This window comes from Sinohyriopsis cumingii, chromosome 11 (genome assembly GCF_028554795.1).
Source record: "Sinohyriopsis cumingii isolate HCF-2022 chromosome 11, ASM2855479v2, whole genome shotgun sequence".
Taxonomy (NCBI): Eukaryota; Metazoa; Mollusca; class Bivalvia; order Unionida; family Unionidae; genus Sinohyriopsis; species Sinohyriopsis cumingii.
In genome coordinates, this window is record NC_142971.1 from 42871745 (window position 1) to 42896784 (window position 25040).

Sequence of the window (25040 nt, forward strand, 5' to 3'; positions counted from 1 at the left end):
CCGTCTTAGACTGGGCAACTTCCGCAGCAAAATGGCTTCCATCACTAATTCCAAGCTCCGACGACGTCAGTATCAGAACATCGGTATGCTAAACACCTCTATCCCCTTATCTCTACCACGCAGTTTGTTGTCTGCGCCGCTACCATAATTCACTTTTGCCGAGACTTAATTAGAACACATTGATTTTTATATTTAGGAGCAGGGCTTCTCCGTGCAACAGGGATCCCCGTGATCCTCTGTTCGTGTTCAAGGTTTAGAATAAGATTACCGTAGTAACTCTTCCATACGTGTATGCAAACGTGGGGACATCACCTCTCCTTTGCTTCAATTTCACGCACATTTAAAATTTTGAAAGTCTGAAAAGTATAATCTGAAAACGAGCTTTTGTTTGGTAGTGTTTTTCTTCATGATTTACAGATGTTGCATATGAACATTCGTTTGCAATTCATGAGACATTTTTACGTATTTTGATAACAACACTGTCCATTTAAATATGTTGTGCCTATTTTAAAGTGATATAACCGCTTCGTGATAACCTTTACCAAGATTTTCCCTATTACGGAAATCTTTACTACTCACTTGTCTTCTAATGGCAGCACATATTCTCCATTTTGGTGTGATGTCATCCGTTATATTTTTGTCACCAAAAATGGTTACGAAAGGTTTCTGTTCTCCCAAGCTTTAAGCAAACAAAGTTATGCTTTCGACTTTGGTAACATTTACGACTATAAAAGAATTCAGGGTACAATGTTTCCACAACTGATTTACGGGTTACTTTATCTCATAAACTTGTTATATTTGGTAATCACTCAAGGATCGGATCAAATATTCTACCTTTATGAAATGAAGATGATATTGTTAATATCCTGGTGCGCAGAATCGATGATAAACTAGTATATGTGTGACTCCCATTTTGTTATTCTCACTATATTTACCAATAGTCTCAGTCGATCTGGCCTCGATTTAGCCAACAAAATTTGATGTTGCGCCTAAATTTAAGACGGTTGATTGGCCCATTTTAAGTCAAATTCAAACTTAAATTTCAACCAATCACACAGCTGGATTTTAAAATTAAATTAAAACCAAAATTGATGTTCTGTTGGTGCAGTTCATGTCAGGATTGGGTTATTTTATGTGTTTCCTAACACACTGGCAGGAGCGCAGTGTGGCCTACATTGTGAAGGACATCCGATTATCTGGGCGATCTGAGAAATACGGAGACAGTAGTCTTGCTACCTGTCACTATCCAGTCAGGATCAAGTGCAAATGCGAAAATCCTTTTTTTTTAAATATTATGTTTACACGGGTAGAATCATTTCTTTCAAAAATTTCAAAAGTTACACTCATAAATTTTCTCAGATTCATTCAGACAAAAATTTGGGAACAAATGCTCAAATGTTTTTTTCACATTACATTTGCATTCATATACATGAATGGCACTATTAAAGAAATGTTTCTATCATCCAAGTCGAATTACCAAGTCTATATAAAATAACACGCTCTATCAAATAATGCAAGCAATGTCTTCAGAGTTTTCTTTTAATATTAGTGCTGAATTAATTTACAAATTATGAATTCTGTAATTCATCTGCAAACGAAGAGAGAAATCTAGTTGATTCAGTCAGGACTGTGATCTGCGAGCGTACGAAACAACAACATGGAGAAGTTCAAGCAATCTCGAAGCGGTCTTCTTACTTGCGATTAAACACGGTAGTTCTCAGATTCCCAGTTTAACAAAAGTAAATGTATCACAAACAGAAAAGAGCGCTCTAGACTGATCTCTTGATTGATGGCAACACCTATTAAACAATACATAATTTGATTGAATTAGTCCAACGTCATCTTTAGACAATACATCAGATTTTCAAATATTAGTGATTAGAACGATGCACAATGCCTAATTACTAAGGGATAAAAGAGATGAAAGAAAAAAAAAAGGATGACAGGAGAGAAGCAAATTAAATCTTTTGTGCATTACATTGTTTGAACTCATGCAACGCTGAGAATAAAATAATCGAGGCAATTATCGATGCGGATACTATGGACACTTATCTGATACAGATAGTTCTAGAACCTCGAGGGAATTTATGGAAAACGGGGCACGAACGGAGGCTGATGTTCCAAGAGCTCTCGTGGGGATTTAACAAACTCGTCTGCTAGGAAAACGTAAATTTGTCACAGTTACAAATTACATGTAAATCTGTATTACCTAAGCTGTTCCATACGTTCATCAAGAACAAAGTGTTCTGAAATGCTTCCTAAATGTCTTTTCGTTTTGATTAGTACGTTCAGCTAGATCAGCTATTTGGTGAAGAACACGGTGGATGGCCCTGGTAGAAGCATAACTGTAACTGTAAAAGAGTTTTAAAAATTCAGCAAAGCATTTCAGGAGAAATACGTATGTTCCTTTGAACATTACTATGTAAAATAGAGCAATCAATGTAAGTCGATGAATATTTCTGAAATTTAGGATGGGATTGGATTATAGAATTTTCATTCTTGTTCAAATGTTTCTTAGATATATTTTTTTAGAACTACGCTTAATTTTTATGCAAGTTGAATTCAGCAACTCCGTTCATTTTATAATGTTATATACTCTATTTTTGTTGCATATGCTTAACATAGAAGGTAACAATATTTGCATATATTTTAGTTAGATGGTATATATCGTCAATAAGGTAGTGCCTTGTAAAATTATGACATGAACAGATGTCACAAACACCTCATATTCTTTAGAGTATTTAGCTGATATAAGGCTATTTTGATTCCTTGACCAGAGAAGCCTTAGTCCATCGTCTCCGCGTATTGGTGAATGGGTACACTGATTGGATCCTACCAATAATCTCCGATCACCGATTAAAAGCCAATCGAAATCTATGGATAATCAACCACACTATGTAAGTCAGCTCAGATGCGCTTCGTTGTAACGTTATACGTATATGTTGACGTCTGCCCACGCGCTACCTTGTAACGTTGTCAGATATGTGCTCATGTTCTGCAGATGAAGAATGTCTGACCTTTACCCCCTACATATTAGGCAAAATCTTCACATTCTGCACTAAAACCATTGTAAATAAAAGAGTGCAGAAAATGCAATCATATCTGAATTGGATGCAGTTATCAAAGGGTACGGTTTTCTCCAGGTGGCATTTTGCCACCAAATTTAGAGCCTTGTGGCACGAGACATTGCCATTGCAAAAGGAGCTAACTATTATGATGAGCAGACTACGTAAGACTTCATTTTACAGGAAAATCGCAACAGTGTAATGCTTAGTTGTGAAAGTGACACTTCAGTGTAAACATGGATCGTCTACTGTACTCTTACCTGCACTGTATCGAACAATATGACATCACCACATGCATTGGACATTTTGTGCTGAAAAATGATTTTGTCTGGATAATGTATAAAATGTTATGTTTATTCGGAAGGACGCTTGTTCCAAGATTAATAATTTGTAAAAAAATAAATAAATAAGGAAAATCTACTTTTAAACCCTGATACTAATTCATCTTCGTTTGTGACTATTTTTACGCACAACACATGACAGGTGAGTGCATCGTCTCAGTCGCAATGAACGAAATTATTCGTTCATCTTTCAATCTAAATAATTTCCACTGCAATACAAATTATGTGATGAAAAGAATCTCAAATGGGTAATGATTTAATATTAAATTTATGAAACACGTTAATGTCCAACTATTACTCGCCAAGGCTTGCCAAAGCTTGGCATTATTAGACTCGTTTCATGAGTTCAATATGAAATAAGTACCCATTTGAGATCATACAGCAATCTATCATTATATATATATATATATATATATATATATATATATATATATATATATATATATATCCTGCACTGATACAAAGGTTCCATAGCTCTTCTTATTGGTTATATATTTCATAATGAGAAAATGAAATATATCAGTGGGAGAAAATTGATATCGCAACAACTGCGATACCCCTTTTGTCGCTACTGTGGCGATATCATTTCTGGAACTACTTTCTGTTTCCATTTAGGAACCATATCTGCCCCTATGTACGCTTATTATACCCGTATTTCCATATTTAGGCCTGTTCCATTCTGATTCTTCTTATCCTTCTCTACATCTCTGCCCTCCTCCTCTCTTCCACTTCTGCAATCAGGATGAATAGACCTTGCAATTTGTCAATACTACTGACCATCTGGTATATGTTTATGTAATCAAAGAGAGGGCGCCATCATGAATGTCTAAACAATAAACCCTAAACAACAAAGTATGTTTCAGGTATTAACTTTTATAATTAGTTTTCGACATGAATCAAGCAAATTGTCAGTGAATGAATTTGTAGCACCTGTTGCGATTCTATATTCTCTTTCACCCAATACAATATTGAATACCTGTTACACTCAACAACAAATGGTACACGCTTAAAAGCATCTTGATTACATATAGTAATAAAATCGTTTATGAAACGATGTCTACTGTAATCCCAATAATAATCATCTGAGGTATTGATTAGTGTTGATTGAAAACCGAATGAAGCGGAAAATATGGTGCATCTTCTTTCACCTAACTAGACTCCACGTTCAGATCTGAATGCAGAAATAAAGAAATATGGAAACTAAAATCCTTACATATAAACTCATAATAATACAAACCTGATGTTTGATGTTTTACAGCTTTGATGTATGTTGGACCGTTTTGTCATGTTTCTACAGTACCTCCGCCCAGGTAATGATCACCATGCCAATCCGCGCAAATGTGTTAAAGAAAATAAAAATGTCTTCGTTTTTTCTTATGAAAACAGTAATGAACTTGTTTAATTATAATTAGTTTTCCACATTAAAAATGCAAATTGTCAGTGACTGAACTTACATGACGTGTTAATATTCGACCTTCTGTAATATGCATGAAAATATAATCTGCACCTTACACTTTGGATCAATACGGTATACCTTTATTTTTAAAATTATAAAATACTCTTGTCTAAATATTGTAAAATATTTTTTAAGTAATTATTTTAGGCCTCGTCAGTCGTAATCATCTTTTGAAACCAGTAGAGAATGGGATAGATGAGTGATTGCAAACCGTAATTAAGTGACAATCGAAAGAAGGGTGCAGTGTCTGTTACCGAACTAAACCGAAAGCGTCCAAAGCCACACAATTTACATCTAAATGCATAAATAAATAAAATATACAGTATGTCGGGTATGACAGCACTGTGGTGTTTCTACTATGTCCTCACCCCAAACATCGATCACTGTGTAGCAATAAAATGATTACTGTATCAATAAAATGATTACTATATCAATAAAATGATTACTGTTTCAATCGAGCAATAAATGTACGAACAAAAATAAACATATCTTCATATTTGCATGACAAAAGCCGTTACATGGATAAACTAAACAATTTAAATGATATTTTATAAATTTGTATTTAAAAAATCTGTCTGATACAACTATTGAAAGCTTTCTTTTTTTTCAGTGTACTAATCCAGCTGTTACTCGCAATGGAAAAGATCCATGCAAATCGACGATTTTTGCCGTGTGTGTGTGTGTGTGTGTGTCTAGGCGCTCAGCATTAGGAGGTTAGTGTTAGGACTGGTCGGGCTGGTGTCAGACTAACGTGACTGGGTGGGACATCATGCTACATGTACATGTTTACGGCATGATGCCCCAGTACCAGACATCACTATAAACTGCCACAATGCAGACATCGTAGCGGTATGACTGAAAAACACATACATACATACATACATACATATAAAATGAAAACCTGCAGGTCTTATTCAAGATTAAAGGAAATATCTAACGAGTGAAGAATAAAAACATTTTGTATTCGCAAGCACACAATGCAATGTTTCAACTTCACTCGTGAAATATTTCCTTATATGTATCCGAACAACGTAGAGATCCTCAATGTATTATCTCAAAAATGTCTAGATCGGCCTTTTGGGGATCAATATCAGTTTATTTCTTCTTCCAAATCCTCCAAACTTAATTTGTAAAGTTTAATAATCAACATCGAGTATCTGCGAACTGTACACTGTCTGTCCATTCACTTTGTTACAGTATGAATTAACATACCGCAGTATATCAATCTCCAGAAACTTGTATCAAATTGAAAATGTGAATACATTGTACAGGGCAAAATATTATTTATTTTGAGAATCAGTAAAGGATCGGTGTGCTTAGAAAAGCTTTTACATTCGTTAAATGGAAACATGAGTTACACTTCAATTGTCATACATTGTAGGGGATGACCAACGTGACTTTATACTGCCCTTTGTTTTGAATGTGAAAGTAAAAGATCGCTACGTGATGAACTTTTAAAGATGTAATGATAACGAAACATCTCCAGGATTAAATATGTTATCCATTTTCATAATTTTCAATCTGTTAATGTAATTTACATTATTTACAGTGCGAAATACACTAGTATTTTGTGGACAAAATGACCAACTGTTTCTCTCAGTTACTTTTTTCTCGACAATAGTTGCATATCTCTCTTTGTCTCTCTGTCTGTGTCTGTCTCTCTCTCTCTGTCTCTCTCTATCTGTCTATCTATCTATCTATCTATCTATCTATCTACCTACCTATCTATATATCTATCTATCCATTTACCTATCTATCTATTTATTTATTTATCTGTCTATCTTGTTATCTATCTAACTATTTATCTATCTATCTATATATCTATCTATCTATCTATCTACCTGCCTACCTACCTATCTATCTATCTACCTATATATCTATCTATATATCTATATATCTATCTACTTACCTGCCTATCTATCTATCTACCTACCTATCTATATATCTATCTATCTATTTATCTATCTATCTATATATCTATTTATCTATCTATCTATCTCTCTACCTACCTACCTATATATATATATATATATATATATATATATATATATATATATATATATATATATATATATATATATATATAGAGAGAGAGAGAGAGAGAGAGAGAGAGAGAGAGAGAGAGAGAGAGTGCATGGTACTAAAGGGTTTTATGACAGTTTATGGACCAGTTAGTCACCCCCAATAAGGGTAAAAGACCTCTGCTTCAGCCCATATATAATTTTTAGGGCAAATGAACAGTCCATAAACCGCCCATGATTCACGATACAATATTTTTATATTATATCAAATGCGTATTGATATTTTGGTAAAATATACATTAGCACTAAAATCTGGAGAGGTACAATGGTCTGGGCGGTCCATATAACATTTAATCAGGATAAAAAACAAGAGATCAAGTATATATATATATAACTTTCAAACACCAAATCTGTTATTGCTGGCTTGACGCTATTTTACTCCACACGATAGTCGGTACATGGCAACCAATATAACTGGTGGTGGAAGAAAAAGGCACAACCACGGTAAGAAACACCGACCCACGAGGAGCTGCTGGCAAATTTTCTCACGTACTCAATTTAGCCGAGCACGAGACACGAACCCACCCGGACAGGAGTGAGATGGCAGTAAAGGCGAGCACTTTAGACCAGTCGGCCTCCCAGGGCCCCCACAAATATGTATCGTTTTTTACATTTACTGTCATTCATTCGCTATACATCCTTACAGAATTATTCGTGATAATTTAACGTATCGGTTTCGATGGATTAGTTAAGGTCGAAGGTTTCCCTCTTTGGAATGTCACCAATACACGGGTGCAATTAAACTGTGTGCGTTAATGTTAGATTGAGTTTTACACTAAAGCAATTAAAGATAACCTTTCCGAAGTAAGGTCCAATGTGATTGGTCGACGTAAAATCTCAGATTAAAACGCAAATTCAAATGCTTTACGATGTCCTGGCCATGAGCAATGCAATGATTTAGGAAAATTAATGACAACAGTTTTAATTTCCACAGTACTTTTCAAATGCCTGAAAAGTTGAGAGAAAATTGCCAGTCCTGTAGTGATTGATATATTAAAAGTATTTTTGCAAATATATAAAACATGCGCCAGATGAATAATCATTCAACAAAAATTCACAAGTGTGGTAATCCCTTCACAAAAACCCAAATCACACCAAAAGATAACAAATACGTTGCACTTTACAGCGTAAACGTTCGAAAATCAACGATGTCTTAGGATGAAAGATTCGGAACGGATAATTGAAAGCCACAGTAAATTAGGATATACTCAGAGAGGCCTAATTAATCGTTTATTCGAGACGAAATTAAAAAGCTCTCAAATGTTTTGAGGCGAAATATTGTCACCCCCTGACCCTCTCTTGTGTTTGGCGTCATGACGAAGCTATTGACATCGTATGCAAACTGAAAAGCACTCATGGTCGATTTCGCATAAATGTCGAACAAAAGAAATAATACTTCAAGTTTTCTTGAACGTCCTCTCCAAATATTTCACCGAAAATGCTAACACTTCTCGCGTATCGGATATTAGATTTAAACGCACGCGTTTGACACGTGACCATTGCAATACCGCATCAGCCCTACTACTTGTTGAGGGCTTTAATAAAGCGTGTAGTCACTGGCTTAAGAATGACGAAGAAGTGGATATTAAACAAACTCCGCAATATTACAAATCTAATCTTTGATCGAGATGTAGATTAAATTACCTTTGGCTTAGGTCGAAGTTTTTGGGGCACGCGCCGATATTCGGATTTCGTCAGTTTGAATAGAATGGCATTTCTGATGAAATTTATCTTTGGTCGTGAAGTTGTTTATTAAGGGCATCAGAATGGCTTATGGGCCGTTCTTCACGGAAATAATCGGACTGAAATATCGGAAATAAATTACACTGAAGGGCAGATTTCCTTCCTCTCTTTATTACCTGTGTTTTTATCCGCCATAAGAACAACAATTCCAGCATCATCTAAATCTTGTGTTTGGAATTGCTTGATTTTGATTGAGTACCGCCTGGTTTCTCACTGATGGCGGAGTTACCTTGACTTTTGACGATTATTCATAACATACATTGTTACTTCAGTAACCTCTGTCCTAATGGGACTGAATGAATGATAACATATATCAAAGGATTTTAAGTTAAATTAATCTTGCTAATTTAAAAAAAAAAAAAAACAGTTGACACAAGAGCTTGATATTTTATTAAATATTTGATCCGATTTTATGGTTGAATGATTCCTTACAGTTCTTCCACTTGGTTTATCTTAATCAATTTTACAGTCATACTTATTTTAAGGTGTAATTTTATTGTAATCGTGCATTATGATTATCACACATATTTATCAATTAATGGATATAAGGGTGGGTAATGAATTTTCATAGAAAAAAGCACTTAAATTTTCATGTTGACTGCTATTACAGAATGTTGGAGGTTTGAAGTCTTCAGTAAAATGAAAGTTTACACGCAGAAAATACAGATTATCAAAACCAAAATTTGCCTGTATTTCTCGTTTTATTTCTTACTAAATCATCACATGACATTTCAACTAAAAAACACAACAAAAAAGGAATATTGTTGTCAAATCTACCAAAAGTTAATGTTTCTAAATAAATCTGAACCGTTTATACTCTCTTGTAAGTCCAACTGCAAAATGCACAGACCCAGATCTACCCTCGCATAATGCGCAGGCAGATATAGGTATGTGTAATTTGTTAGGAGTAATCAGTAGAACACACCAATATAGACCCTAATCTGCAGGCCATTATGCGACGGCTGATTATGGTCTTTGTTGTTTGCAGTTTGGCTCGTCTTATTAGCTAGTATAGACGGTATATAAATAACACGTTAAGTATCTAGAAAAAGTAAATTAATAGAGCTGACATCTATCAAAGGAAAGCAAACGGCAGTTTCTTAATTGCACAGCTAAACTACACATTGTTCAGAGTTAGCAAGGTTGCATACTAAGGGAAACGAAAGCAATTATAAAAACAAAGTCTCACATTTCGACCTAAAAAAAAAAAGAAACTTTCTCGGGGGACAATTAAGAACACACACAAACACAGAAAAACAGAGAAACACGCATGAGCAATTCATATTTACCTTTTGGCAAAGAAATACAAAACTATCTCATTAATATTAACTGTTAAAACAAAAGAAAAAGAACAAAATATTAAAAGCATTAGCTGCAAGTATGTAAGGGACCTTGCAACTACGTACACAGGTGAACATTCGAAATCAAGCTGAAAACCATCGTCCAAGTCACGGTTGATAATCCACTGCGCCCATGTATCACCCCGCGGTTGCCTGTACTGAGATTTCCTGGCTTTTCACGAGTATGCATTATACACAATCATCAACAACATAATGCAACAATCTCCTAAGCACCAATGAAAGTACCTGTTCTATCGATCGATCAGTGACTGTGCTTGGAAGAGAAACTTTGATTGGTGGATTCAAATAGTGGTGGAACGGTCATGTTGGGTCACAACGGCGAGAAACATTCAACAGTGCATGAAGTGATTGGTTGAAAATATTTATGTACATTCATAAGAAACGAGGAAATCGGTTGATACTAGTGTTTTAGGAATATAGCGGATTATCGCCTATAACTTACGACCACGACTGGAAGTACGATATCTCTGAACTGCAGACCGTGATATATTTCTCTACATCATTCCGAGAATTCTGAGTCACACAGTGCGACATCTAGCATTTACGTTACAAGAAAATGTGCCGAGAGAGAGAGAGAGAGAGAGAGAGAGAGATTGGGGGCAGGCTTATATAATTCTGCTGAAAATCAAGTCTTTATGAGCCTCATCAACCCGTCATCAATCCAGTTTAGACAGATTATCTGCTGTGTCATTTATAATCGTTCGACAATATCTAGATCATCTGTTCCAAAATTGTCAGATAATGCCAGCAACGGGAATGACTTCCAAAATACAGGCTTGTTCTGTCAAGAATAGAAAATATTGTAGATTTAGACTTGCCAGCATGTAAATGTTTCGATTCGCTTATAACTGGTAAGACGTGTTATAAAGTGCGGCGTGGATTTGTAGATATACAGACTAGTCTAAACTGAGCAGGGCATTTATTTATTTTAATTTACCGAGGAGACTTTATTTTCGATGACTGCATCGATGCAGATGTAGCATAAAAAATATGACAGAAAAACGTTTGTATTAACGAATTCCTAAATCAACGAAACAATCGAATGTCGTGCAATAAGCAGAAATTGCTTCTCTTGACCATTGTGGTGATGTACCTTTTGATTTTGATGTGTACGTCAACACGAATGCTAAAACCACTTGGCGTGTTATATTGCTCTTTTGCAGAGAATTTGTGGCAGAACCATGTTTGCTCTTAGGTTACTTTATGTAAAGTATAGGGCCGCTTTCTTTCAGTCTAGAATCTATTCTCCTTTCTCGTTTATTTCCTAGAAAGTTAAAGAAATGTGCAATACATGTGTGTGTGTGTGTGTGTGTGTGTGTGTGTGTGTGATTTGTATTTTTAACGTAGCTTTAATAATTTTTCAGTCATATCGCTACGATGTCTGCAGTGTGACAGTTTATAGTGATGTCTAGCACTGGGGCATCATGCCGCAGACATGTAGCATGATGTCCCGCCCAGTCACATTATCCTGACACGAGGCCGACCAGTCCTAACACGAACCTCTTAATGCTGAGCGCGAAGAGAGGCAGCTGTTAGTATCATTTTTGTAAGTCTTTGGTATGACTCGGCCGGAGATCGAACCCACGACCTCCCGCATCCGAGGCGGACGCTCTCACCACTAGGCCACCGGAGCGGTGTGAAATAAATGACTGGTCCTTTTCAACTGACAAGCCAGCCTTTTTTGTACACCTTCAGCAGACAGTTTGCAGCCATTTTTAAGTTCCAGTAGTTGTTTGAAATCATGTTAGGATCTTATTGTATTTTTTCTTAACTCACGCATCGTGTTGTAAGTGGCATCAGTTGGAGTTATGGAACTTGTCTTTCATTGAGGCATTTGGGCTGTTACCTCTCTGTTTTGTCACAAGTTCGGGAAATATTTTCGCCCCAGTTAACCTCTTTATTAGATTTGGATTTTGGCACCCGGGTGATTTGGGGCCATTTGTATTCATTAAGAGGAATAGTATTTCCTTTGTTGGATTGTCTTTCCCATGTGTACATAGAAAGATGTCATGTAATGACGAATATTATACCCGTCAGACACCCCGTAGAATAGACTACAACTGTAAAATTGTTCATCTTCCTAGATGCAAAACAACTAGATTGCTTCAGAACACTTTAGTCAAAATACTTTAAAGCGCATGCCAACCAAACAAGTTAATGAGAACGTCTTTCTGACACACAGCAATAAAAATAGAAATGATCAAATACAATAAATGTAGCAATAATCTAAAAACTCTTTGGCCCCGTAGATATATCCCCGGTTGCCCGGCACCCCCTCCCCGTTTCCCCCCCCCCCCCCCCCGTCGTCCCTGGTTAATTGTATCAACTGCCATCGTTGGGGAAAAAAATCGTTTAAATTATCGAAGATGTCGAGATTAAAAAGATGGATTGACGAAGTTATTTATGTCAAGTCTATGTTTGTTCATGCGTTTAGATATGCACTGATGATGGTTTGTCCAACACATTTCTTTTCGCAAGTTATCAAATAACGTTACATGTTACACAGTTAGTATCATAACACATCTAAAATGTTTATGTGGTATTACTGATACTTAAATAAGTATTTTCATTAATGAAAGAGCAGTTGGAACACTTGGGTCTATTATATTTAGTTGATGAGTCGTGACTTTTGAACATTTAACGACCATAACAAATTTAGTATTGCAATATGCTGAAATTGTCAAATATGATATTAGAGCAACATGCCCTACTCTCTAGTCACATTTTTCATACTTAATAGTTATAGGTTACTGCATTTGTATGGGAAAATATGAACGAGTTTTGGGATGGAATACTGCACGAACTTGTGAGTGCAGTATATCCTTCCGACAAAACGAGTTCATACAAGAAACAACATAAAGGTATGAATGCCGTATTCCAAACTAAATACACAAGCGCAGATTTGTCATTACACAATGACATCATTATTAATGCGCACATAATTCCGCCCAGATAAATTTGAACTTAGTCGCGCGCTCTACATAACTTTCGAAAGAAAATGGCATGTCTAGTTAAAATTGAAATTTGCAGTCATATTGTGAATGAATGCGCATTGCAACAACTGTTCCATTTGATCTGGAATGAATATATTTTGGTATTTTGTTTCAAATTCGACGAAAGTTTGTGATTTTGGACTTGATTCATCTGTGCAAATTATATATGAAATACATCGGCTTGAAGTGGCGCGGGAGAAGCGTGTTTACGTCTGAAAATGTGTTTCTGTTTCTGTCATTGAATGTTTGAAATCATAATGTGGGAAAAATATGAAGTCTTTTAATGGCAATTATCAAAAAGACGCTATGGAATTTAATGCTTATTTCATTTTGAGTGCAGTAAGGAGGATGCAATTGCACTTATCATCGAAATTACAGCACAATTTCGAAATGTGTAATCCAGATTGAAAACCGATGACATGGCTTATTTAATTCGGATTTGCAGAATTAAGAAAATACATTTTGAGGAAATTCAGGATGTAAAACTGTAAGTATATTTTAGTTTGCCATTCTTATCACCAGCTAAAGAAGACAGTATATGCCTTGTCACTTGTATGTTATTTGTAAGGACTTATCTTCCGTCTTTTATATAATGTAGCTAGCCTAAATCCGTAACATTGTATCAACGCTGAATGTGCCAAAACAGTTTTTTTGCAGTCCACGAAACATGTTTTAGTTTATTCAGAAACAAATTTAAACAACCACAAAGTAAAGAGCCTCTTACGCGAGTGTACATGATTTGTGTACAAATCAAAAGTGCTGGCGTCTGCGTCATTGTTTGTTTACAATAGAAATTAGTTCCTTTATGCACGTGAATGCTATATGTGTATTGTCGCGCGCGTTCAGTATCGGGGAAATCTGAACGATTCTGACAATGTAAAGTTAACGAGGGAAAAAATGAGCATATAATAAATACACTTACATTTCATCTTTGCTTCCTATTATTATTATTTATACTTGTATACATATGTTAAGTTCTTCCATTCAGCTGTATTTCATGCATGTCTTCTTTCTTTATGAATGTGTGTATATATATATATATATATATATATATATATATATATATATATATATATATATATATATATATATATATATATATATATATATATATATATATATATTCGTATCCCTTATGTGCTTATAAATAATTTCCCTTTTTGTTCTGGAATTTATAGTCATGTGCAGTCGCAATAAACTTCAAGGAAGAAGCCTCAAACAGGGGTCTCAGACTCAAACCACCCTGAGAGCCGCAGGAGGGCATTTTCGATGGCCCAAGGGCCGTACCACCTTTAATATCTCTCATGACACCTTGTGACGTTAATCATTTTCTCTTGGATACATAATGACTTTTCTTCATTTAGTATTTCATACCATTAGTTTTTCTGAGCTAGTTATTAACTGAATGCACTTTCTTCCGATGTATTTCCTCGTGATTGCATAACACAATATTAACAATTCAAGCAATCGTTTGGAATCGGTTTGGAAACCTTGTCATAGAATTAGCTAATATGCATAAAACATAACGAATATTCTCCATAAATCCACTTTTTAGATGCTCTTAACTTTTCAAGATCGTTTCGACACGACTTTTTTTTCTTTCTCTTTTTGCGTAACTATTTGCAAGATGGTGTGGTATTGAGCATCGGACAGAGGCTTTGTGTAAATGCTCAGTTTAAACCCATTACTGGTCTGTCTATCTTACGACAGATAAATTGCATCTCTCAATTTTTATCTGACTTTTCACCCTTTGATACGGCGCAAATAATGAATGCCGAGATATGATTTCTGACTCCGAGCTGACACCTCTCTCTAGCAATTTATACTGGAGATGGTAAAAACCCATGTAGAAATATTGATGGAAACGGAACATAAAATCTCCCGGGAAAATCCGTTTCTCGTCAACATTTACAAAAAGACATCAAATCGAAATTTTGGCAAATGCGCAGTTTATCTGGCTAAATTGAACAGAGTCTTATCTTGATACGATCTCTCTTTGTGATCGCCCCGGATTGTTTTCAATATTCCGAGGAAGCTAAGCGAGCGCCACGTTCTGGGAACTTTATGCTGCCGGCATCGGCATCGGACAACCAAATTAGGAATTGATGTCTCTTATCTCAGACTGCCATCATTGGGAATGTGTCAATAAGATGAGGAAAGATGATTCCGAAAGCTAGGTACTTTAGTTGCCTTTGCCTGGCGATTTCAATGGGTTATTTAATCACAAGATGTCAAATTTTCTCACGTTTTCGCAAATGTAACCATTTTGTTCGTAGAAATATTTTACAAATTTATCTTAAACGATTAGCTATGATAAAATAATCGGGAAAGATTTTTTTTTTAAATCGCAAAACATGAATTACTAATGGTTTACAAGATACCGGGAAGTCTTAAGTCAGGATTAGTACTCAAAGACTATGATTCCAGTACAAAATGCAATTCTAAGTTTTAGAAACGTTCAAATAAATTTTAAATTTGTGTTTGGTATTTTGGAATCTGCCGCTTTTCAAGATTAAAAGGAGAGAGAAGTATATAAATCTGGTACATCTTATTTTAATCAAAAGGAGATTCTAAGTAATCCCGTTCAATCAATAAATCAAACAACCAATCAATAGAGCAGTGAATTATTGAGCAAAGACAATACAAGCTAAACGTATCCACGAACTTTCAAAAATGAGAAACGTAATCCTTAGAAGAGTTAGACTGATGGCTAAAATATACGTCAGGTTCGTACAAAGTGTACAGGCGATACATACCAAAATATCAGCCTTTATCAATGAATTACTTCTCAGATTACTCGGCAGGTGAATTTGATTGTTTGAAAGTAAAGTTCACAGTATGAGAAGGACACATGCCCAAAGTAATATGTCCCATTTATCATGTTTTGTGTTCGTCAGGCTCATTCTCTGGAGACTATCTACCGTATATACCGGTAATCACGTAGCTCGAGTCCCCGTTATAAGTATGATCAGAACGAATAAATATAACATTTTTGTAACTTCATTCATAATAAAATTACGACTTTTGTATACTTTTTATGCCTTCCCTACCTTTCGTCTTTGTTCGCTAAATTTGAACAACCTGGATGTGTCGGATGTATTAGTAACATAACATATATTGTCCGCTTTTTATTTCAAGGTAGAGGCTAGAGCTTCGCGCTCATGAATGTTCAAAAATACAAGCACGTTTTAGGTTTGCTCACAGGAATTTCAGCTCCAATCCATCAAATGGGATCCCATTTAAATCACCTCGACTATTTCTGCGAGAGGAAAATATGCCTCGGATATATGTTGGCAGAGTAATTTACAGAAAAATCATACATCTGTTCGCCAGAACTTTTTTCGAAACACATCGGCTATTTATGTGATTGGATTGACCGTATGATTGACTTAAAAGTTGAGAATGAATAGTTCGATGCATTCGCAACTTCTCGGTCAATCCTAGTGTCGTAAATAGCCGAGGTGGTCCGAACAGCAGCTACCGGCATATATTCGACCTATGATCCATAGGACTGACCTCGAAGTTTCCTGTCTAAAAGGTCTTGTTACGTAGTATATGCTATCGTAGCCAAGACACCAGTCCATTGCATTTATCGAGAAAGGTCCTTTGCATACATCGTAACAGGTAACAGTTATTCTTGCATGCTATGTTTTGAAGATAATTCCTTATTATCTTTGACACGAACTAGGGAAACATTTCCAACAATGAGAAATCTACGATCAACCTTTGTTCTAAACTGTCGACACTATGTTCGCAATCAATTATTAAATGTTTTCAATGAATGACGACAAAATATCATGAATTCATCAATCTTTCGATGATTTTTGTGGCAGTAAAATTGCATCATGTTTAAATTTGCCTGTCGGTTTAATCTTATTTGTATTTTTAAGCCTCAGATCATTGTACATTTATAGAGAATCTAACAAGTGCTCACTTGAAATAAAATGTATGAAACGAAGCACATAATGTGTATCTTTTGCAAGGCATGACAATCATGAGACTGAAATTATTCGACGAGTTTCATAAATTTCGTTTTAAATGAGCATATATGTCAGATTCTATTTATAGCAGGATGAAATATGCTGGTTTTCTTTAACCAAAGAATGGTGTAGTGAAATACATTCGGATGCCTCGGTCGTTATGTTTTTCCTTTGCATGATGTCATGACGTCATTTGTGACTTTCAAAAGTGGTACTACATGTGTCACATGTATAAAATAATATTATATGGGTATATTAACGCAAATAACAGTAGTTACGAGTCAAAAAGTTACGTGATATGATGGAATTTAATAATTATTTACGTGTTTCAAATTAAGTGGCCCTTGCGATTTTTATAATAACTACGTCAATGTCAAAATACTAGAAAAACAGGGTGGTCTCTTAAAATCGAGAAATATAATTATCTTATAGTTTTTTACATATATATAACAGATGCATGTTTATTTTCATTAGAACTTCCATTGTTTCCAACATCGCTTCCGAATCAATATTTTTTTTAAAAAACGAAAAGAACGAAGCTTGCGGAAAATGTTTGTATACTCACATATGTACATATACGGTGCAAAGCTTGCGGAAAATGTTTGTATACTCACATATGTACATATACGGTGCAGTAACCTTAATGAAAGTATTTACGCAGGTGGGAGGGTAGATTGTAGATAATTAATGACGACGAACGTCGTCTCATCACCTATACTTGTGTCCCTTTGATCCCTTTTCTTCATTTATATTGTAATTAAAAGTGTGGAAACATTAATATAAACTGATCATGAATGTCGTAGTAGAGTCCGTCTCCAGGCTATCGCCCATTTCTTTCATAGTTTAATAATTAAAAAAGTTATTTCTACATTTTGTATCCATATTTCATTCTGGACAAGGACAACTGGCCATTTGCATACAGCTAACTTTTTTTTTCTTTCTTCTTTTGATGAGCAAATAAAGAAAACTGTCAGAAAAGAAAGAGAATCGAAAGAAAACAAACATGCTCGTCTTCTGTGGCATTGGTTTGACATGTGAACATACATATTTATTTTTCTCCTCTCGATTTTTGTCAATATATTGTATACATTTTGCTGTCAAATCTAGTTATTTGCTGCGAAAACTATTTATTAAAGTAGAAAAGAAAACTAAAAGCAGACAAGAAACAAATTGACTGAAATCGAATAAATAAATAAATAAATAAATAAATAAACCAACCAACGAACAAATAAATAAATTACGGCATACAAAAATTATACATGAATGTTAAGTCTTTAATTGTGTTAAATGTTTCGTAAGGATTAGAATTTGTGAAAGGGTATTTGTAACTAAATGAGGAAGATACAAAGTAAGGAAGGATAGAAACCAGGCCCAACGCCAGCCCAGGTATAGGGAAGGGAGTACAACCGACCAAACTTTATTGGGATAATTTAAACTCTGTCATATGTTGAACAAAACATAGACTAACCCTGACCAAATTTTTATCTTTATTCTTCTTGGAGACAAACAAACTTATAACACCTTATGGGTGGACAGGGATACACAAAGCATAAAACATCATTAGAAAACCAGGGTGTCACTTCTAAGTCTTAACCAATTAAAGGTGTTGGGAAGAGACTAAGAGGTGTCAACATAGAGGAAGATACATGAGGTAAGTATATAGATATACTTACATTTCATATACTTATGTACATATGTTAAATTCTTCTATTCTGCTTTTTTTATCAATGCCTTCGTTATGAATATGTTTACACGTGTAACCAGGAAACTTAAGCTTATTCCGTGGAAACCAGTTATAGCTACAGTTATAGCCCTGTCTCTGTCTGTCTCTTCGAACAAGTATAAATCTATCCAAACATATGAATGGTCATAGACCGACGGACACACAAAACAAGATATGCACACATAGATAGATAGATAGATAGATAGATAGATAGATAAAGCTACAGACAGAATCCTAATGTGAAAGCAAATTACTGAATGTTGTACAGGTGCATCGTCCTTTCCAAGTTCATGGAACTTTTGGGATCAAGGTCTGATATTTTCCTAAAGAGTGGCACTTATTTTCTAAACAGTACTTTCTTTCTTCACTTTGGCCCGAAGGCTTTTGTCGAATGAGAGGATACGTTTCTTCGTTAAGATTCAGCTTTCAATTCTTCTTTCTCGACTGAACGGGCAATAAAAGCATGCGTCTCTTTGGTCAACGGCGGTCATCATTGAGAAATTACCCGTGAAAGTTGCTTTGAATACAGATTTCCGCTCGATTGGTTTTGTGTGCACAGCCCCTGCTCAGGAGTAATTTTAGACATGATGGATAGGTTTCTCCCGAGTCAGGCTATTGTTATAGTTCGTCCTTTCGTTGGCCAAAGCACATCTAGAGTGTGTTATATTGAAATTATGGGACTCCTATATCCCAAAGGGATCAGGCAGACCACAAATATAAGACAGCAGTGTGTTATATTAAAAAAAAAACGGTGGTCATGCCTCCCAACGGGGTAATTTCTTAAGCTTTAAATAAAGGATATCTACATTTCTCAGTAGAAATAAGGAAATATTTCAAGAGTGAAGTGAAAATATTTTATTTTCAGGAGTGACAATATAAAATGTTTCCACTTTACGAGTGAAATATTTCTTTTTATCTACTAAAACAGAGTATATTTTATTAATAATCATATATATTTTTTAAGGAAAACCGTTGATTTGCAGGGAATTGTTTCTCCATTCTGTGCCAATGCGATAAACGGTTGCATTACTACCCTGATAAAAGTAGTTAACAAATCTTACAATAATTTTAGGGCAGCGAGGTTTCACAAGTTTAACTCGTACATATAATACTTTTAGTTGTGTATTTTGTCAAATTAATTGATGCTTTCATATGAACATAAAGATTTTTTAAAATATTCCTTAACATGTTTCCTGCGCGAATTGACACAAAGAAAGTTTGTGTGGTGAGGGATTCTGTAGAAACATTACAGAAAGGTCGTATCCGACAGACTTCAGGGCGTACCATCTTTTTATACAAAATATTTTATGACTGTGACTTTACTTATACAGATTATAGTTTATTTTGTTTTAATAATTTCTACCTTCAAACATGAAGTGTGTGGTCTGGCAAGTTTGCAGTTTAGTTTAGTTACAGACAATGCACTAGAATCCTGATTGTCACTTAAATTCGCGCTGCAATCAACACGCAACTATACCCGATTTCCGCATTGTTTCAAACAGGATTATAACTAATAAGATGCAAAAGCGCTACATAAACAACTGTATTTCTTTTTTAATCAAGTTTTTCCAAAGAACGCGTACCGATTGACGTACAGTGCAATAGTTAATAAACGATGAATGGATGACATCGGGTTACGAATCCAAACGCGTCATATACACTGAGTCACTTAAATTTGCGCGATTCATAAGTGAATACTTTAAGTCTAATTTGTGTTGCTTGGAGTTTGTTTTCAGTTTTTTTTATAGCACACGCTAATTGATGACATACATGTATACAGTCGTTACATATTTTAACATTTATTCACCGAGAGACAAATTCAGAGACAAAGAAAGTACAGAGGAAGAAGAAAAGAAAAAAAAAAAAAAAAAAAATAGGACAAAATATGCCAATACAAGTCTTAATAGCATAAATAACGACATATATAGTTCCTAACATTTCATACATGGGACAGAAAGTAGCTCAAAAAATGATATAGTAAAGATCATTCTGGCTTCGAAACTAAAATTAACAATATTGTTTTGGTGCATCCCACCAACTGCAACTCAAGTAATGAAGTTCATGTAAACGGTGAGATAATTTACATTTTAGAAATATAACCGGAAAGCGATAGCTCAAGCATTTACCAAACTACTTTATTGGTTGTAACTTGTGTCCACTTTTGGGGTTTATAATATGGTCCGCATTCTATTTCTGTTTGTCTTAACAATATCTTAAATATTCGATTTTTGTAAATGAGTTTCAGTGAGAAGGTAACATGAAAGAGAAAAAAATAATTGAACTGAACTGCTTTCAGTAGATATTCGACCAGAGAGAGAGAGAGAGAGAGAGAGAGAAAGAAAGAGAAAGAGAGAGCCTCATGCAGTCAAATGTCGAGAGGAGTAAATATTTCTTCTTTTTTACAAAATACTATTTGGAGCTTATATAGAGATCAAAGTCATATTATCTATGGTTTTAGGTACACCCAGTTTGTAATATAATTTGTTTGTTTATAAACATAGATATGACAAGTTAATTTATGGTCGGAGTCAAGATATAAAAACAATGATACCTCTCCAATGGTGAAAGTGCTAGTTCCGTCCTAATGACGTTATGTTTTTGGGGTGCCAACTTGAACAACATAAGAAAGGCAAGATGTATGTCAAGTTACACCTACAGTCACAACAAATGTCTCTAAGCGTCTCTTTCGACCACTGTTTGGTTGATCTAGTTAATTTCCAAATCATATATTGCTGTAGTATTCAGTTGCAGATTCATAGGTGGCTCAAGACGTGAACTTTAATAATTTCTTTGTAGTTTAATAATATAATTTTGAAGGATATCACAGGGAAATTTTGCCATTTAAAATAAACCGAACCAACTCCGTTTTCACATCTGAATCCCCCGTAGGCAAAACTTTGGGATACTCCCTGTCCGATTCAAGATGTTATGAAGAAGATTACAAGAGCTCACGTGCTTCGTAATCAATCAAGCCATTTCTTAATAAACATGGCACTGGTCGTTGTTTTGTATAAATCTGACAGTAAAAGAACCGAATGATCGGCTCGGATTATACCGGAAATGGAGCCATATAACCGTTTCTTACTTTTTGGTTTTGTTTTTTGTTTATTTATGTGAATCTGATTTTGGGGTTTCACGATCAAATTTGAATTATTAGTTGTGTATCTAATTCCTAACTTATTTATTGATAACTGTAAATTAGAGGAATGGTCAATATTTGTAGAAATAAATTTAAAAAATAAAATTCATTTGCTTTTTCATCTTAGAAAATAATATTCATGCATACGTTCATATTTATCATGATATAAAGAAACAGATAAAAGTCAATTTTGCCTCAAATACATGTATGTTTGTAAATGTGTGTGTATAGATCAGGAGTGCACGACCCCCGGCCCGCGAACGTATTCTGTCCGGTCCTCAGGGCAAATTAAAACAACACAGAAATTTGGCCCGTGAACAGTAATTATTTTAAATAAATTAGTGTTTGTGGCCCTCGAGTGGTCTTAGAAAATGCAATCTGGCCCTTGGCCGAAAAAGAATAGATAGATAGATAGATAGATAGATAGATAGATAAAGTTGTCGTGAATTGAGGTTTATTATGCCGGAAAATAACACTTCTATTCCTGAGAGATGACTTGGACAAATACTACCATCCATTTCTCTTCTTGCGTCATCACAGCGAGATACTTATCTTGTTTAAGGATGTCCCTAGCGCTCTGAAATTAGGGCATCACCATGTGTATCCTAAATCTGTACTTTTATTAAAGATTTCTTTGCTGGTGTTATTCGTATCGATCCATCAGTCTCAATTCCTTTTCTTCATCCCCTTTGTTGGTAGATAGACAGGCTGGCAGGCTTGCAGTCATATCCATCGATCGACCGATCGACAGATAGATATTTGTGTTTCACTTAAACAAATTTGCCAAAATGGTATTACTTGTAGTCTGCATGCCGTATTCTTTTATTTGTCATAACTTTTTGAGTATATCTGGCATGTAACTTTTTGAGAACGTATGCCACGAATTTCAAACGAGGAATTATACAGAAAGTTACGAGTAGTAAATTTTACCGACCAGACGATGGAATGGTACACCCCAGATCTTGTTAAATATAAAATAATCACAATGTAATGAATCTGGTCTATCCCCACCTTACAACAACAACAATAAGAACAACATTAACAATAAATAAAAAAAAAACAATATCCCATAAAACATCGCGTCCTACCAATTTAATAGACTCTCTGTATTACCTTAACCAAACGCTTGCGTATATCAATTTAAACGAACGTCGCGCGTGCCGACAATTCGTCTAGCTTCGCGGAGATAAGGTATATCTATGATTGCCAATGTTGGCCGTTTGATAGCAAACTTGCCATCCGTTTGAAATGTACAACATAAGCTGTGACATCAGATCTGGAAGATCGGTAAGATATTGCGGTACAGACGCGAAATTCGACCCCTAGATGAAAATATAAAGACTGCTTTATTGGTACCACAATCGGTTCGCGTCGACGGCCGAGTTTAAAATACACTCAACGGTTTTTAAATCGTGCTGCGAGAGATCCATCTGTTGAATTAGAGGGTTATCGTAATTTTTCGTTGGTCGCAGGCATGGTCGAGATAAGGTGTGATAAAGCTGATATCGCTGAATCTAAGCAAATAAAGTTAGTTATCTGATATGTGTGCGCCAACATTCATTATAAAAAAAGTACGCATTTGAAATCCGTTGAATGCAGAAAATGCGATTTAATTTCAGTCATTTTTCTATTAAATTAGTCTTTATTTTCTCAAAATTGTGTCTATGGCCTCATTGTTTGCTTCCAAAGTTTAGGAATTTTACGTGTTTCTTCCTATAAAGCATATTTGTATTAGATGTACTTTCAACGAAAACCTGATGAAATAACAAGATATGGTACTGTTTTGATTTTAGGCACCAACCGCAGTCACGAACAGCAATGAAGAACCTCAAAATATGCACGAGAAAACTACGACTGGTCGATGCTTTTGCTGCCGGAGGAATTCTCCTTCTTTCTTAAATCTATGTTAAGTAAATGAAGATATTTACGATCGTCATCAGAGTAATAAAAAACAATTGTCTAACCCACAAAAAGACGAATATTTAAACCTGTTGATAAAATTTAGATAAATAATACATGTAAACAGTCCATAATAAAAATATTAAATTCAATATGTGTTCTGAACAACGAAATTTATCACACAGCACACTGAGGTTTGCCTCCATTTGCTAGCTCAATCAACAACTGCACGATAAGCAAACTGTACTTTTTGTAAAGCTTTGTATGTCTGAAAGGTTCTTAACCAAACTGCTGACATACGTCGTACATTTTGTAGAGTAAAACGTAAGTCCTGCTTTATACTTGAAATCATTTGACCTATGCAATGATGCCAAATTAATGTATCGCGCATACGTGTTTCTTTTGCCAGTCTCAACAAAGAAAGATACTGTACAGTGTTGACGTCGGGGGGTGGGTGGTGGAGGGGGGATAAATAGTTGATAAAAAAATAGCACGTTAAAGATTTAAACGGACAAGTAGCTTGCAAGAAGAAATAAAAATAACTTTTCATATTATATTCTATTTGAGGAGAAAAAAAAAGGAAGAATACATCAACTACATGGAACAAAATAAAAAAATAAATCAGTCATTGGGAAATCAGAACTGGATTAAAAATCACAAAGGTAATTAAATTTCTTTTGAATTTTGCCTAGTTTGTTTTGAATCAAGCCAATAATGTTTGTCCCTATTATATTTGGGTTTCAGAAAGACTTCAAAATAAGTAAAACTGGGAGTGTGTATATATATATATATATATATATATATATATATATATATATATATATATATATATATATATATTCAGACAATATTAGAATTTGCACTCCAGACGTAGAAGGACTATAGTGTAAGTCATGTAAGATTTATAACTAGATGTAGAAGGACTATGGTGTAATACGTCTCAGATTTATAATTTTATTTAAAAGGACTAGGATGCAAGTCGTGTTTGGGTTATAACTTCATGTAAAAGGTCTAGGGTTTAAGACATGCCAGATTTATAACTTGATATAAAAGGATTAGAGTGTAAGACATGTCAGAGTTATAACTTGATATAAAAGGACTATGGTGTAAGACGTAAGATTTATAACTTGATGTAAAAGGACTATGGTGTAAGACGTAAGATTTATAAGTTGATGTAAAAGGATTGGAGTGTAAGACATGTCAGATTTATAACTTGATTTAAAAGGACTATGGTGTAAGACATGTCAGATTTATAGCTT

At 34.9% G+C, this 25040-nt stretch overlaps 1 long non-coding RNA gene across 1 annotated transcript; it reads left to right on the forward strand.

The window, feature by feature from the left end:
- LOC149788018 (uncharacterized) lies at nt 1–23933 on the forward strand. The gene is made up of 3 exons (XR_016424400.1): nt 1–83; nt 5473–5575; nt 23676–23933. It is a non-coding gene; the product is annotated as an uncharacterized LOC149788018 (long non-coding RNA).
- The last annotated feature ends 1107 nt before the right edge of the window (nt 23934–25040 follow it).